The following is an 18460-nucleotide window of genomic DNA, read 5'->3' as shown; positions in this document are numbered from 1 at the left end:
TGAGTTCCCTCTGCTTAGAAATAATCCTCAGAAGTGAGGAGAAATATTCAACCCTAAATGTGGCAGAAAAGAATTTGCAGTGCAGTGACAAATATCAGAAAATATACCAATGCTAAATAGTATATACTACATGTTAAAAACTGTTCTAAGAGACTTTTACTTGTATTAACTTGTTAACTCTCACAGTAACCCTATGAAGTAGAAACTTTTCTTAATCCCACGTTACAGGTTTGGAAAGGGAGACACACAGAAGTTAGATAACTTTTTAAAGGTAATACATCTCATAAATGGAAGAGCTGGTGATCAAATTTAAGCAATCTTGACCTACAATTTGTGAACTTCAACACTACACATTATCTTCATTCTTTAACAACACACAAGACTTAAAAGAATTCAGAGTAGGCAAAAATTACTTCTACTTGGATTTTCTTCATGGAAAAGGCAGCAGAGAATGGTAAGATTCCTATAAGTAGAATATTTCTGTGAGGGGGAAACAACTTTTAAAACTTTGTGGCAATGGAATATCCTATGGTAAATTCAGAAGGCAGTGAGTAGGTCAACTTGATTTGAGCTGAAATCCTGAATATTACGTTAGTGGAAAGTTAGTTTTAAGAGTTTTAGTTGGGCCATATTCTATTCAGGGTCATGGATGCTAAATCAGGAGTTGGGTTCTATTCCATAGGATATGTCTATTCAAAAGAGTTTTTGATGGGACATGCCAATAACCTAGAAACATTATTCTTGTAGAAGATATACAGGCAAAAAATGGAAGAACTGAACATAGTTATCATAATCCGAGCCTGTGATCTTAACTTTTATGTTATCAAATATGATATTAGAAGAAGAGAGTATGGGAAAACATCAGACTATCAATGTTTACGGAGAAATTAGTGGAATTTTTCCAGAATTGATGAAGGATATGAATCCTCAAATGGTAAGAGCATTTTGAGTATCAAATAGTTTGAATAAAAATAAATCCATCTCCACACATTTGGTGTTAATATAACGTTGAGGAAAAATATTTAAAATTATTAGAGAAGAAAGAAAGATTATATTCAAAGGTAATAATGGGTCATTTGGAAGACACTTGAGAAGCAAAAATGGGTGCCACAAGGTAATGGAATAATATCTTAGATTGCTAAGGGAAATATAAATATCTATCTAGAAATATATACTCAAACTATATACTTTGAGTATAAAATAGAGATATTTCAGATATAGTAAGACTAAGAGATTTTACCAGTGGAAGAATTGCTACAGATGTTCTTTAGTAACAATTAGGAATAAGTATGGAACTCTAGACAAAAACAGTGAAATCAGAAATTGACAACATTTTAATAAATTGAGAACTATTAACATTTTAATATAAATATTGGAGTTAAAAAGACAAAACTGATTAAAATTTTGATTAATACTAGTAAATGGGAATGAGCTAAATGAAAATTCAAGCATAATAAAGAGAATGGACGGGCAAAATAATTTTAGATTTTGTGTAAAAATTTTTACATATAAGTGTATGTCAAACATTTAACACTAACAATTAAACAATAGAAACGTAATCTCTAGGTTCTGAACCAGGGGAGGAAAAAGGAATCAGTAAAAAACTTACCAAAAAAGAAAAAAATAGTAATTGTAAGTTCAAATACACCGTAATCACAATAAATCAAAAGAAGCCAAACTCAGTATTTAAAAGAATGAATATTTGCTGAGCTGTTAAAAAGTACTTAAAACAACAAATCCAGCTCTATGCTCTTGAAAGAGACACACCTAAAGCAGAACTACATAAAATATTTGAAATTAAAGAAATAGAAGTAGTCATAACAGGCAAATTCTACTAAAAGGTAAGCTACCGTAGCAGTTATTAATATCACACTAAAGGACTTTAAGGTGAAATGAATGAATTGGGATGAAGGAAGAAAATACCAAGCAGATAGAAATATCATGAACTTATATGTATCCGATAATGTAGCATCAAAATGAGCAAGCCAAAATCTGTTAGAATTAGGAGGAAAAAATAGAACTGCAAAGTCCTTAGATGGGCTAAAAATAGAATTTATATGTATACATGTATATTATATATATATTTACTTATTTATCTATTTATGTATTTTCCCAAGAACTTGTTGAATATTATAGTCATTTACTCAGCTATTAACATGCCACCTGTAGCCTTCAGTCAGTGCTCATTTGGATTATCTGACAGACAGTTACTTTAAGCTGCAATCCTGATCAGCCTTCAGAGAATGACGGGGTTTGTGTTATCCAAGATGGCTGCAGCTGATCTCCCCCCCTCACACACACCCCCTCCGTGCTCTTCTTACAGCGTGACGTTGACACTCCTCCCACAGAGAAGTCGGGGCCTTATTTCTTCCCCTGTAAGGATAAGAATGTGACTGTAGTAGAAGTGACCCTCTCTGATGCTATGTGATTTCTGAGACTAGGTCATAAAGGACAATACAGCTTCTGTCTGGTTCTCTTAGATGCTTGCTCTTAGAACCCAGAAACCACGCTCGGAAGCCCAGGTCATACACAGATGCCATCTGTAGCTGTTCTCCCTGACAGCCCCAGTTGAGGTCCCAGACTGGTGAGTGAGATAGCTTCTCTTGAAATAGCTCTAGGCCCAGTCATTGTCAGACTGCAAATGGGTGCAAGAACCAGAAACCCCTCACTGAGCCTAATCAACTCCCCAAACTATGTATAAAATATATAACAAAATGATTGTCGGTGTTTCACTTACTGAGTTGGGGGATTATTTGTTATGCAGGAATAGAAAACGAGTATCATGGTGCTAGTTTTGTCTTGAAATTCCTTGTTTTTCCTTTTGGTTACAATTCTGGGGGGTATCTGCTTGTTTCCTTGTACAAAAAGTGTCCAGTTGCCTTAGATGCTTCACATCAGATCCTGCTACAGGTTCTTATATACTGGTTAAAATTTGCTTTGTAATACTAATTCCCTTTATCTTACTATTCTTTTTCTTCTCCTTCATACTATTAATATTATTTTGAGATTGATACCAACATGAAGCCACTAGCTAAGTGGTTCCCTGCTGGGAAAAATTTCAAGATGTGATCAAGTAGTTTGCTCTGTATTAATTTTATGTCAACACATCAGAAACTAAAGTATTTGAAATTTTTGTTTGTTTGGTGTGGTTTTTTTATTTTCAGTTATATTGAGACATAATTGACACATAGCACTGTATAAGTTTAAGGTGCATAGCATAATGACTTGACATATATATGTTACAAAATGATTACCACAATAACTTTAGTTTTAACATCCATCACCTCATAGGTATTTGTAATTGCTGTCACATGATTATAATAATCTGAAGATCTGTGGCATGAGTTGGAGTCATAATGTTAAAATTTCTCTTTCCCACCAAAGTTTAACCAATATCCAGATGTATGAATTTGGGAGGGTTTTCACAACACATAGAAATGTGATGGAAAATTGACCTACGTTTTCTAAGGGGAAACCAGGAAAATGAGAGATGCTGTCTGTTTTTTCAGCTTTTCCTCCTAAGTGTTGTGAATAATTAGTCATCGTTGGCATCCAATGAGAATAAAGGTAATTAAATCTTCAAAGTAGAACTATAAGCCTTCTCCTCCCAAAGTTACAAGTTAGTATCAAATGGTAAAAGTGAATATTAAATGTGATGACGTGAAAGAAAATAATGTGATCTGTTAGGTTACAGTAATTTTTAGGTGACAGTTTTATCTTGTTTTTTTGTCCATATGGGAAGACTGCACTCGTTCCCCTTTTTCTTTCTTTTAGGCTTTCTGTCTGTGGGTGTTACGTATTTTTCCCTACTTCAACTAACCATGTCTGAGCAGGACAGATGACCTTCAAAAGTAAATACGACTAAAGCTGAACAAATCAGGTAATTACAATAAAAACATGGCTTGACAAGCAACCTCTGGACAGAATTACAGTTCTGTATACACACTACACATTCAATTAAAGTGATTGGGAATGAGGAAACTAATGCCTTTACCTAAGATTTTTAAGGTGCCAACATTCTACCTTCTGCCATGGATTAGAGAAGAGAATAGGAGAAAAGGAAAATGTCTTAACAATTTTATGCAGGGTCGCTGCCCCTTAAATGTGGAATGTCATTATCTTTAGAACCTGAATGTGTCCTTCAATTTTGAAGGAGTTTTTATTGTGTCATATTCTAAATTATATGTTCATATTAAAGATTATGTGATAATGATCTATAATTACATTAGAATTCTTATTTTATGCATTTGTGACTGCCTTATTATACAGATTTTGTACCATATTTGTAGAGATATAATCACACATTCTGCTGTTTTGACCAATGGCAAATAGGTAGATAGATAGCTGACTGTCAGAATGAAATCTGCATGCAGGCACCAAAGAAAATGTAAATCACCTTTTTTTTTTATTTTTTATTTTTTTAATTTATTTTTAATTTATTTTTATTTATGGCTGTGTTGGGTCTTCGTTTCTGTGCAAGGGCTTTCTCCAGTTGTGGCAAGCGGGGTCCACTCTTCATCGCGGTGCGCGGGCCTCTCACCATCGCGGCCTCTCTTGTTGCGGAGCACAGGCTCCAGACGCGCAGGCTCAGTAGTTGTGGCTCACGTGCCCAGTTGCTCCGTGGCATGTGGGATCTTCCCAGACCAGGGCTCGAACCCGTGTCCCTGCATTGGCAGGCAGATTCTCAACCACTGCGCCACCAGGGAAGCCCTCACCTTTATTTTTTAAAAAAATATTCAATAATAATATAATAATAACATCTTAGTTAATAAACCAATTAAAATCAACCTTATAATTTATTCTGCCAAACTCAATTTATTATTTTTATTTTTCCTCTTCTCCGTGAACATGCACAATGGAAAATATATATAGTTTATTTAAATTTCGTTTGGACAATTTGAGGTTATATCAACACAAGAGAGTATATTCAAACCACCTAATTTAATTTTCTTAATCCAACATTTCCAAAAACAACATTTTGTAGCTGTGTTTGAAAAAGTTTTCTTCATTTTTTTTTCTGTATTCTGTTGTTACAGCTTTGCATTGTTCAAAGTCACTGCAGATTCCTAAATAGTCATAATATGCTGATAAAGATACAGTCATGGAGTCCTTCCTTTCAAGAATAGGTTGACCAGATTGAGGTCGTGGTGATGTACAGCAAACCTTTTCAGGATGGACCAATATGAACATTTATTGTATTATCTTAAATATAAATAAAGAGATTAGTCAAGTTTATAAGTGAACTATCTCAAGATTCACTTTTTAGAAAACTAAAGTGATCATTACTATATTATCAAATTTGCTGGAGAATTGGAGAAATACCAATAAAGCCTAGAACTTTATTTTCAAAATTTTCAGAATTGATACCAACGTCTGAAATTCTAGGTTCTGTCCTTTGAGAGTAACAGTCTTCTAAGCACCCTTTTCTCTTAATTTGAATGTCTTTAGTAAATAAGTTCCTATGGGTCTGGTTTTACACAACCAGTAACATTTGCTAATGGTTTTTATTTATTTTCTGGTTGCTTCATAAAACATATCACATCTCACCAATTTGACTTTTAGTTGTTTCTAAGTAAAGTCCATATCTTCTTTCATAGTCTTCATGTTTCCAGTAGGACATAGACAGTCAGGATTCTGGACCCATATCTGTTTTTATCTTTACTGATTCTGTTATCCTGAGCTAGTCATGATATTGCTCTGGCTTGAGAGGCCTCATTGCTATAATGCAGGTAATACTTCCTGATGACCTATCTTACGGTTTTGTTTTTTTTTTTTAATTAATTGAATGAGGCAATGTATGTGAAACTATAAAGTCCCATGAAACTCTGTGGTGTCCATAGTGTGCTGCTGTGCACATTTAATAAGTGCTCAACGTAGCTATGCCTGCCTCATGAAGGGGATATATGTTAATGCTTAATTTGAACTTTAATTCCACCAACAGGGGCTGTTAAAAAAATTCTCCCACTAACTAGTTATGTGACCTTAGATAAGTCCTTTCCCTTCTCAGTTACATTTATAAAATGGAGCTGAAAAAATTCAATTATACTTCAGTTATCAATGTAAATACTAAATTATGTGATGGCATGTATTCATTTTTATATATCAGTATACAATTACAGAATATTAAGTTATATTTTTCAGCATTTTATCATGAAAATTTTTAAAAATATAGCAAATGCTGTACACACACCATCTACTTAATATTTTACTATACTTCTTTTATGACATGTGTATCTTTCATCAATCCATGAAGACTTCATTCTAATAAAATATAAAATTTTAGATCTGGTAATACCTTAAATATTATATAATGCAGTCTCTTCCTTTTATGGATTCTGGAACTAAAGGCCATAGGGCAGAAGTAACCTGCAAACTATAAGCTGTTCATAGTTGAAAACTACTTTTTGGGAATGACTTTGTTGTTTTTTTAAACAGATGTTCAAGCTTCAGCCACATGACCAAAAATCATTATAAGTAAAAACAAGCAGAAAGGGTTATTTTTTTCCCCATATCTACACTACATATTAGATTTTCTATATAGAGAGCTGTATGTAAAAGATAAAAACACATTTCTGCATCCCACCAAGCATTTTCTACGAGTGCATCTCGATTTCAGTGACAATCTCCTTCTCCTAACCCTTCCCATCATGTAGTTAAGCATTAGCATGTGAAAAATTGAATCTGTCAGAAAAGTAAAAATAATTATGCCCACCTTGGTCTTTTCTACTTAATAATTTGGGCCATGGATTGGTAACCTTTGTTTTGCCTACTGTGCAGTCATAAATTACTTTTATAGATCAAGAGAATTTGAACTTTCAAAACTGCTGTTTTAGCTTAAAATATTATGATTTAGATATTCTATTTATATAAGAGGAAACTAGTGACAACTATACTAAGCAATTTGTTTTATTCTTCGTTCAAAATTTTGCCTTAGCATATGGTTTCTTATTTCAAAATAGTAGTATACAGAGAAGAGCTTGGCTATGTATGTAGGCACCAGGCATTTAAATAATCATAAAAGAAATAATCCAGGACTTTCATGGTAATGTAAATGGCCTACAATCTCATCAAATTACCACTCTGATCACTTAATGTATGTGGATTTCAAGAGACTCATTCAGAATCTTTAAATCACATTCAATTCTGCATTATGATATTTGGGAAGTTAAATAATCATGTTATTTTCCCTTACACTAAAAAAGGCTAATATATTTTCAAACATCAATTTCAAGGTGACAGGACATAAATATTCTAGATTACTATTGTTTTTTCCAGGTTATTGACCTAAGAAGAAACAGAAATCCATATAAACGTGAAAAGAATGTCTACCTTTAAATTGCTATACTTTGTTTATTATTTAATAATTTAAAATTTGGTAGTGTTCCAAAGCCAGACAAAGATGTCACAAAGAAAGAAAACTACAGGCCAATATCACTGATGAACATAGATGCAAAAATCCTCAACAAAATACTAGCAAACAGAATCCAACAGCACATTAAAAGGATCTTACACCATGATCAAGTGGGGTTTATCCCAGGAATGCAAGGATTCTTCAATATACACAAACCAATCAATGTGATAAACCATATTAACAAATTGAAGGAGAAAAACCATATGATCATCTCAATAGATGCAGAAAAAGCTTTTGACAAAATTCGACACCCATTTATGATTTAAAAAACCTCCAGAAAGTAGGCATAGAGGGAACTTACCTCAACATAATAAAGGCCATATTTGACAAACCCACAGCCAACATCATTCTCAATGGTGAAAAACTGAAACCATTTCCTCTAAGATCAGGAACAAGACAAGGTTGTCCACTCTCACCACTATTATTCAACATAGTTTTGGAAGTTTTAGCCACAGCAATCAGAGAAGAAAAAGAAATAAAAGGAATCCAAACTGGAAAAGAAGTAAAGCTGTCACAGTTTGCAGACGACTTGATACTATACATAGAGAATCCTAAAGATGCTACCAGAAGACTACTAGAGCTAATCAATGAATTTGGTAGAGTAGCAGGATACAAAACTAATGCACAGAAATCTCTTGCATTCCTATACACTAAAGATGAAAAATCTGAAAGAGAAATTAAGGAAACACTCCCATTTACCACTGCAACAAAAAGAATAAAATACCTAGGAATAAACCTACCTAAGGAGACAAAAGACCTGTATGCAGAAAACTATAAGACACGATGAAAGAAATTAAAGATGATACCAACAGATGGAGAGATATACCATGTCCTTGGATTGGAAGAATCAACATTGTGAAAATGACTATACAACCCAAAGCAATCTACAGATTCAGTGCAATCCCTATGAAACTACCAATGGCATTTTTCACAGAACCAGAACAAAAAATTTCACAATTTGTATGGAAACACAAAAGACCCTGAATAGCCAAAGCAATCTTGAGAAAGAAAAACGGAGCTGGAGGAATTAGGCTCCCAGACTTCAGACTATACTACAAAGCTACAGTAATCAAGACTGTATGGTACTGGCACAAAAACAGAAGTTTAGATCAATGGAACAGGATAGAAAACCCAGAGATAAACCCACGCACCTATGATCACCTTATTTTTGGTAAAGGAGGCAAGAATATACAGTGGAGAAAAGACAGCCTCTTCAGTAAATGGTGCTGGGAAAACTGGACAGCTACATGTAAAAAAATGAAATTAGAACACTCCCTGACACCATACACAAAAATAAACTCAAAATGGATTAAAGACCTAAATGTAAGGCCAGACACTATAAAACTCTTAGAGGAAAACACAGGCAGAACACTCTATGACATAAATCTCTGCAAGATCCTTTTTGCCCCATCTCCTAGAGAAATGGAAATAAAAACAAAAATAAACAATTGGGACCTAATGAAACTTAAAAGCTTTTGCACAGCAAAAAACAAGACAAAAAGACAACTCTCAGAATGGGAGAAAATATTTGCAAATGAAGCAACTGACAAAGGATTAATCTCCAAAATTTACAAGCAGGTCATGCAGCTCAATATCAAAAAACAACTGAATCCAAAAATGGGCAGAAGACCTAAATAGACATTTCTCCAAAGAAGATCTACAGATTGCCAAGAAACACATGAAAGGCTGCTCAACATCACTCATATTAGAGAAATGCAAATCAAAACTTCAATGAGGTATCACCTCATACCAGTCAGAATGGCCATCATCAAAAAAATCTAGAAACAATAAATGCTGGAGAGGGTGTGGAGAAAAGGGAACCCTCTTGCACTGTTGGTGGGAATGTAAATTGATACAGCCACTATGGAGAACAGTATGGAGATTCCTTAAAAAACTAAAAATAGAACTGCCATATGACCCAGCAATCCCCCTACTGGGCATATACCCTGAGAAAACCATAATTCAAAAAGAGTCATGTACCACAATGTTTATTGCAGCTCTATTTACAATAGCCAGTACATGGAAGCAACCTAAGTGTCTTTATGTCCATATGAATGGATAAAGAAGATGTGGCACATACATACAGTGGAATATTACTCAGCCATAAAAAAGTATGAAATTGAGTGATTTGTAGTGAGGTGGATGGACCTAGAGTCTGTCATACAGAGTGAAGTAAGTCAGAAGGAGAAAAACAAATACCGTATGCTAACACATACATATGGAATCTAAAAAAAAAAAAAAAAATGGTTCTGAAAAACCTAGGAGCAGGACAGGAATAAAGATGCAGATGTAGAGAATGGACTTGAGGATACGGGGACGGGGAAGGGTAAGCTGGGATGAAGTGAGAGAGTGGCATGGACATATATACACTACCAAATGTAAAATAAATAGCTAGTGGGAAGCAGCCACATAGCACAGGGAGATCAGCTTGGTGCTTTGTGACCACCTAGAGGGGTGGGATAGGGAGGATGGGAGGGAGACACAAGAGGTAGGAGATAGGGGGATATATGTATATGTATAGCTGATTCACTTTGTTATAAAGCAGAAACTGACACACCATTGTAAAGCAATTATCCTCCAATAAAGAAGTTAAAAAGGGAAAAGTAAATAACAACAACAAAATATGGTAGTGTTTTAATTTAGTTTTTTTTTAACCATTGCAGGCTGTAATATTTAATACCTGGTTCAGTGCTATGGAGTACAGCTCCTTCATATAAAACAACTTTATATAATAGATACATAGTCATTCTTACACATGCACTTACTGTTCCAATTAAAATGTCTTAAGTATAAAGGATTTACTTGAAATTTTTTTGCTTTTATATTTTCTCATCCGATAAATGTGATAAAACAATTTGTCAGGATACTTTATAATTTTTCAAAATAGCAAAAATCAACTTTCTCATAAGATCCCAAATATTCCCACAAAGTAAGCAAATGCTGTGTATCACTGATTTCATTTTGCTGTTGGGGAAATCAAGGCATTAGCATAGGTCAAGTAGTACTTGACCATAGGCTTAAAATTACTTATGAAACGCATAGAAAATCATTTGAGAGCCCGATTTTCCAACATTCAGAGTATTGTTCCATTATATTTCAACACATTCATTATAAAGCTAACCAATTCCATGTGTTTTGGAAGCACCATTCAGGAAAAGCAGCACAATCTTTGATGACAAGAGAAAATCTGTATTTCTCCTTAGGCCATAGCATTGTGTTTATCTTAAAAAAAAAAAAAAAGCAAGAGATAAATGATTATTGAGTCACCAAATGTGAAGCAATGAATGAATAACAGAAGGAAAGAACAAATGAGTGAAAAGACAATCTGAGTATATCCATATTCAGAGCACTCAGACATGGATTCAGAAGGGATGCATTGTTTTGAATCTGTAACAGTTTTTTTTCCATTCTTTTTACTGTATTTACATTAATGGTGACCATGCTTGAAAGAGAAAGAGCAATACTGACAGTCCTTTACGTCATACTCTGGTCCTGCTTATGGGAAATCCTCTACTGTGACCATAGCAGGGTCTGAAAGGAAATGAGCGATGGAAAGGAAAAAAATAAGAAAGAAATTCTTCCAGGGTGCCAACTGTATCCCATTTCTAACCTTGTCATCTGAAAGCTGGATAATCTGTATTTCTTCAGGCACCACATCCTTCAGTAGGGTTAATGATGAGAAATGACATGGAGAAAATAAAGTTTCCAAAAACAGTACCTTGGCTTAGTTATCTGAAAACAAAAACAAAAACAAAAACCCGTGTCAGAACCCCGCCACTCCAAAATAACGTTAAGAACTTTCTAAGACTGGAGCAGCATTTAGGGAAGGAAAACCCTCTAACTTCCATTATAGGTCGATTTCCTTGTTTGTTACCACATAGTGGTTTTCTTCTTCTGACTTTGTGATGGCAGACATCTGGGCACAGGCCAATAAAAGCATCTATGACTAAGATCTTGCAACCCAATTTCCGTGGGAAATAATATTTATTCATGTAGAACTTGCTTATTCTGTTTGGTTCCGTGCAATGGGAACAAAAACATTATTGTTAATTAACCTGCTTGCAATTCTACTCTGGTCCACAGTTCTAAGAAATATATCTCAGAAGTCTTTGAATACAGTAGCTATTAATCAGCCTTAAGCTTTCATATTTATCCTAATTCAAAGCGCTCATTTCACAAAATAGTTTGTGCCTGCCCCACACCACTGATGATCAACTTAACTTTCCAATTGTCTTTCAAGTTTGCTTGCTTTTTCAGTGTATTATAGTACATCACCTTTGGAAGTTTGACAGAATGCTGTTTATTTGTCTCATGCTGGGGTGCCTTAGTCTCCTGTTGGTTTATGTGATGTCATTGGCAGAGTGCATGCTGGGATGTCATCAGATGGAAAAAGGGGGATCTAGACTTAACTGAGAGAATCTGAAAGCAAAACATATGAGCTAACCTTCCCTCTTACAGCCTTTATCTGGGACAGTCAGCATGAAATTAAGTTATGACCTATATAGTTTGTACTGTACCTCAGGATGCAAACTTTGATCAAATATTTTTCTTCTGTGTAATGAAGACTAGCTTTTTGCAAGGAGTTTTACCTACCTTTTAGAAAGTCAGACAGTTTTCCCCACATTTTAGAAAAAATACTTCTAGTAGCTATGTGACATCTATTTATGTGCCACACATAGATTATTTGAGAGAAATAAAAGACTTCTCCTTTTCATCTTTTTTTCCTCTTCCCTCAATAAATTCAGCTCCTTACAAAACAGTTGCTCTTTATGTTACTATTTTTAGTATTCAAATGAAGAAAAGAGAATATACAGTGTTCCTTAAGTGGCCATAATGAATTAGAACATTTAAAATGCTAGGTTGAGTGAGATTTGTGTTTCAGTATTTAGACTGTTACAATGAAGCTAGAGCTGTCCCAGTAAGAAGGGGCAGGGTACCTCCTGGAGAGGTCCACTTGCTCAGTGGAGGAATGTATTCCTTCTCCCACCTAGATCCCTGACTTCAATAAAATTATAGTGTTTTTTGCTCATTTGTTTGTTTGCTTGCTTGCTTTAGAGTTTGGGAGGGATCCCGGAGTCCAGTTACTCCAATTCTCTCACAATACACGCGGCAAAATTGAACTCTAGAAAGCAAGATTGCTCAGGATCTCACAGGTGCTGACTGTCCTCTATTTTACCACCAGTTGATTCTTATAAAACTCTGAGTCATAGGTGCTCTGTGAGTGTAGGAGAGATGGTTTATTTAAATGTTTGACCAAAATGACCTTTCTTCTAATGCATAAAGGCCATCCAGTAATTAAGCACAGCCAGAGAATGTTAAACCCCCAACCAGTGGAACAAAGGCTCTTTGCTTCGGAGCTACGTAATGATGACCTCTGTTGTCCCTGAAGTTCCTGTGTCTAATAGGGTGCTGCTGTGATCACAGCCCACGTTGGGAATAATAATTCTGGTGAGTCTAATTCTAAATGTCCAGGGGACCCATGGGGACCTGGAAATGGAAAAGCAATAGGAATATGTAAGTTGCCTGATGGAGGTTTATCTCATCAATATCGGAGAAATTTGTGCAATTCCCAGAACAATTCTGGTTTGATAGAAATGTTTCTCAATACTTTAAGCCCTGCCTGCTCTCTTTTAAATACATAGAATTCTTACCTTTTTCTTCTTTTCTAAGTATGTATCCAGTAGGACACATACTCCCACTTTCCCAATGGTTATGACTCACCAATATAGGTACTCCAACATCTATCTCCTCAAATCACTTCTGGTCAGGAATATTTTTATAAGGGTTTACTTCTATAATTGATATTCAAATACTATTATTTTTAAAAATATAATACTTAACATGATTTTTCAAAGTCCTCTTAAGCCTAGATTCCAGTTAACCCCAGGCTTGCACTGGTGGTTAAGAATTCACAAGTTTGAATTTGTATCATCTTCAGAAACCTCGGTTTCTTCTTATTCACTTGTGATTTGTTGGGAAAGGTGAGATGGGTTCCCAGCTTCTGGGTAATTTTAAGAAGTATGCTGCATTACCCATGCTACTGAGCTATTCACAGGCTTATTGTTAAAATACTCATCTGGGCAAATATATGTGAAAACAGAAACTCTTGTTAAGTCAGGTGAAAGAAACTTGCCAAAGATGATAAGTTTTTTTTTCCTTTTGCCTCCTTCCTGCATAATCATCCATTCCCACAAACTTGCAGTTCCGCAGAGTTCTTTTACTAGAATAATCCAGCCCTTCCCAGAGTGTGCTGCATTTAACACATTAATATTGTTCCCAAGAAAAAGGATTCCATGATTAACTAAATAATAACAACAAAGAGCTTGATAAACAACTGAATCTCGATAAAATAAGCAGGTTTATTTACTTCAGGTTTTCTCCATGGGTTTAGTCAGTTTTTCTTTGTTGCAACTCTGCCTGGGGTGACTATTAGGAGACAGATAATCCATGCAAAATTTTTCTAATTTAATTGAGCACAGAGCATTTTTTAAAAACTATATCTTAGAGATGCAGTATTTTGTAGAATAATTTTGAAAAAACCTTGACCAACCCCTTCTGAACCCTACATCCTATTTAATTTCTTCTATGAACGCCTTATGTGTGTGCTATTTAATTTTTTTCTCTTCATATTCAGTAGATTCTCCTAAGTGTGACTATCTGGCACTCATTTTTACATACCTCTGGAATAATATGTAGTGATTGATGGTTCAGAATTCTAAATGGTGTAGAAGAACAAGATATATCCACAGTTGACCATCTCTCAAGCAGCTTTATAATAAATCTTAAAAGTCAGATAGTGTAGTTCTTCTAATTTTATTCTTCATTTTCTAGATTCTCTGGCTATTCCAGGTCTTTTGCATTTCCATATCTATTTTAAAATTAATTCATCAGTTTCTACCAAAAAACTCTTCTGAAGGTAACAAAAAAAGTTATGATGAGGATTTCATTGAATTTATAGATCAACTACAATAAAATTGGCATGTTAATAATATTTCTAGTCCATGAACATCATACTTCTCTCCATTTGTTTCTTACATTTTTTCTTTGCAATATTTTATAGCTCCCATTGAGAGAACTTTCATATGCTTTGTTATCATTATTCCGAAGTATTATATGAATTTGACCTATTATAAATATATTTTTAAAATTTTTATTTTCTAAATATTTGCTGCTAGTATGTATCAGTATAATGTATTTTTACTTATTAACCTTATACCCTGTGAATATACTAAATTTATTAATTAGTTTTTAAAGCTATTCTATAAATTCCTTAGAATTTTCTGCATAAACAATCATGCCGTCTGCAAGTAGAGTTTCTATTTCTTCCTCTGTCATCTTTATGTCTTCAGCTTATTTATTTAGTTATTACAGTGGTTAGCATACTTAGTTAAATGTTGAATAAAAACGGTGAAAGTGTTCATTTTTTTCCTCATTCCCAAGCTTACAGGAAATTTGTGCAATAATTCACTACTGAGTGAAAGGTTACCTGGAGGTTTTTTACATATGCTTTTTATCAAATTTAGGAAACTCCCTCTTATTCCTACTTTACAGAGAGTTTTTAACATGATTGGGAATTGACTTTTGTCAAATTTTTAATATATTTATTGAAATAATCATATGATTCTTTATTCTGATAATGTGAATTATACTGATTAATTTTGAATGTTCAGTCAATCCAGTGTTTCTGAAGTAAATTCTACTTGGTCATGATGTATCATCATAAATGGATTCTATTTGCTAATATTTCATTCAGGGCTAAATTCCTGAGGGTTATTGGCCTATAATTTTCTTTCCTTGTAATGTCTTTTTCAAGTTTTGGTAATTAATTTCTTTTTCACAAAAGCAGTTGAGAAATAATCGATATTTTTCAGTTGTTTGAGATAGTTTAAGATCGGTACTCTTTTAATGTTCGATAGACTTCGCCAGTGAAAGTATCAGGCCCTCTGTGCTGTACATGCATACGTGTGTGTGTGTGTGTGTGTGTGTGTGTGTGTGTGTAGATTTCATTACGTTCATAAAATTACTTTATAATTATTTAATATTTAAAAGTTATAATTGTTACATTATAATTATTTACAATTATTTTATAATTACATATAAATTATAATTACTTACAATATCTGTAAGGATCTGTAGTGCAAAATCCCTCTTTCATACCTGGTGTTGGTAATTCATTCCCTCTTCTTTTTATTTCTTGAACAATCTGCTAGGAATTTGTCACTTTTGTTGATTTTTTTAAAGCACCACTTTTGTCTTTGTTAGTTTTATCCTTGTTCTCTTTTAAATTTATTGAATTCTGCTCTTACATACATTACTTAGGATTTACTTTGCTCTTCTTTTTCTAGCTACTTAAGATGACCCTTATGCCATGGAGTTTTAGCTTTTCTTCTTTTCTGTTAAAAGAGTGTCAAGCTATGAATTTTCTTCTAAACGTGTTTAACTGCATCCTATAAAGTTTGATATGTTGTATTTTCCATGCCATTTAATTAAAAATGGTTCTAATTTGTGATTTTGTCTTTGTGAATTATTGAGAATTGTACTGTTTAATTTCTAAATATTTGAGATTTGCTAGATATCTTTTTGTTATTGGTTTTAGTTTAATTTCATTGATGTCAGAAAACATACTTTCTGTGATTTCAGTTGTTTTGATAACATCCAGGCTTGTTTTACGGTCCAGTATATGATCTATCTCAGTGAATGGAAAGTCAAAGCTGTTCCTCTAGTTCAGATCATCTTTGTCTTTATTGATTTTTCTTTGATTTAATTATTCTATCAACTGCTGAGAAACTGGTGCACACACCTTTAATTCATTGACTAAGAGAAAATAAGTCTTCATTTCTGTGCTTAAATATATCAGTAGTTTGCCTTTCTAGATTTTATAGTATAGCATCAAAAATGGAAAGATGTTAAGAACAGTCATTAATTTATTTGTTCACTTAAAAATGTATATCAAAATATATTGTGCATTTTTTTTTTTTTACTGGGAGGTACTTTGTGGTATTTATTGAGCACTCGGACTATTTTAGGCAACATTTTATATTATAGTGATGAAAAGAAAAAGATGAAAGTTGCAATGATACTAACCTTTCAATAAACATCTTGCATTGTGCGTGGTTCACCACTTTATCTGTCATCTATCTGTCTATATCTATCTATCTATCTATCTATATATGTACACTATTCTGTATATACTCTACCTTTCTCATACTCACAACCCTCAAGGTAGGTATTATTTTCCCCCAAACTTTAGACGAGAAAACTGACATAAAGAAGCTCATAAAAACTAGATGAAGACCACAGGACTAGAAATTGCAGTACTGAGATTTAAACCTCAAAATCTGTAATTTTGATAAGTTTGATGAATCTAAATTTATAATTTATCTCATAAAACTGAGATATCTATTTTAAATCTCTGATCTTAACTCTAATAGAGGCCTTTTCACATGGGTTTGTCACAAGATCTTTTCTATGTTATGCTGCTTAGAAGTGAAAATTACTCTTTAATGTGCAAAGGAATTAAAGGGAAATATAAGGCATCCTGGACTGTTTTTAAACAAAGTGATGAAAGCACTTGTATCCACTTTTTTACTAACTATGTTATATGGAATTTATGTGATTATGTTTCATAAAGATGAATTGTATCATAATACGACATAGTTAAGTTTATAATAATGAAATCTTTTATAATAGGTTCTGTGTTGTGTGTGCATGTGTGTGTGTGTGTGTGTGAGAGAGAGAGAGAGAGAAAGAGGGAGGAGAGGGGAGAGAACAGGCCTTGGAAATTCCACTACAGGTGAATAAAATTCCTAAATTTGATTTTTTAATATTCCTGTTATATTCTGTTATAGCAATTCATATAGGTTGTTTTGCTGAGCTCATAGGTCATATGCTAAGTACATAATGTGCCTAGTATATATCTAGGTTCCATTTTTTATAAAACTAAGGAAGCTGCTATTGAAAACAGATCTTTGTAATAAAATATATAAACTTTAAGTACTTAATTTTTAAACTTACCTAAACATAACCAAGAAAAAGAACTGGTTTAGTGACAGATACAGGGAAAGCCAGTTAGTTATTAAATCTCTCTTATTCCCCCACATAATATATCTGATCTTAACTAGAGGAAAATATATAAATCTAAAAAAAAGATTCTCCACTTAACATTTCCTTTGCGATTAGGAAAGGGAGTGTAATTAAAACAGTATAATCATTTGAAATGGGGAATTCTGTAACGCATTGTTCCATGTTAAGGACATAAAACTGGCTAAAAATTTTATGGCAAATAAGTACTTAAAACCTAGCAAAATTTATGGGAACATAAATTATAATCCAATTTTTGTCTAGTCCTAATTTATTTTCTTTGAAATACATTAAAGAAAATGACTTTTAAGAGTAGTTACTCTTCTACTCTTCCAAAAAATAATTCAAAAACAAAATGAGAACCAATTTCAGAAACTTTAAGATACATTAAATGAGTTTCTGATTAGTTGCTAATAATAAAAGTTAACCAAGAGCAACCATTTACAGTTTCTAGATTCTGTTCGAGATCTTATAAACCTAAAACTAGAATAGAACTTGGGTGGTATGGACCAAAATCACATTCAGTTCTAAAAGGCAATTATAATAGAAAATCATAAACTTTTCTGACTTTTTAATTTCCTTCCTGGTGAATTTATGTATCTTCCATGAAATATGTCCATAGTTGAAAGAACTCATCCTAGGGATTTCAAAGAGTTGTCACAAGTATTGATTACTTTAAAAGTATTGTTACTGTGAGATGACTGAAGCCTTTCGCTCTGAAAGAATTCCTGAATGGGACTAAGAAAGTGGTTTGTTCAATAATTCCATGGAGGGAAATTCCCTAGTGGTCCAGTGGTTAGGACTCTGCGCTTTCACTGCCGAGGGCCTGGGTTCAATCCCTGGTCAGGTAATTAAGACCCTGCAAGTCGCTCAGTGCAGCCAAAAATAATAATAGTAATAATTCCATGGAGAAATTTGTGCTTTGGAAGGAAGTTGGGAGCATTCAGGGCTTGTTAGATTTGGGGTACA

The 18460-nt window shown here is 33.7% G+C and overlaps 1 long non-coding RNA gene across 1 annotated transcript in view; it reads left to right on the top strand.

The window, feature by feature from the left end:
• The window catches only part of LOC309608224, a 79711-nt gene that overhangs the window by 5401 nt on the left and 55850 nt on the right, over positions 1-18460 (top strand). The window contains exon 2 of the long non-coding RNA XR_014232745.1: positions 3775-3880. This is a non-coding gene — a long non-coding RNA (uncharacterized lncRNA). The remainder of the gene's footprint in view (positions 1-3774; positions 3881-18460) is intronic.

Source organism: Balaenoptera borealis (genome assembly GCF_965194805.1).
Source record: "Balaenoptera borealis genome assembly, chromosome: 12".
NCBI classification, from domain to species: domain Eukaryota; kingdom Metazoa; phylum Chordata; class Mammalia; order Artiodactyla; family Balaenopteridae; genus Balaenoptera; species Balaenoptera borealis.
The sequence above is the reverse complement of the archived record's forward strand: the minus strand, read 5'-3'. Positions and strand labels throughout refer to the sequence as shown.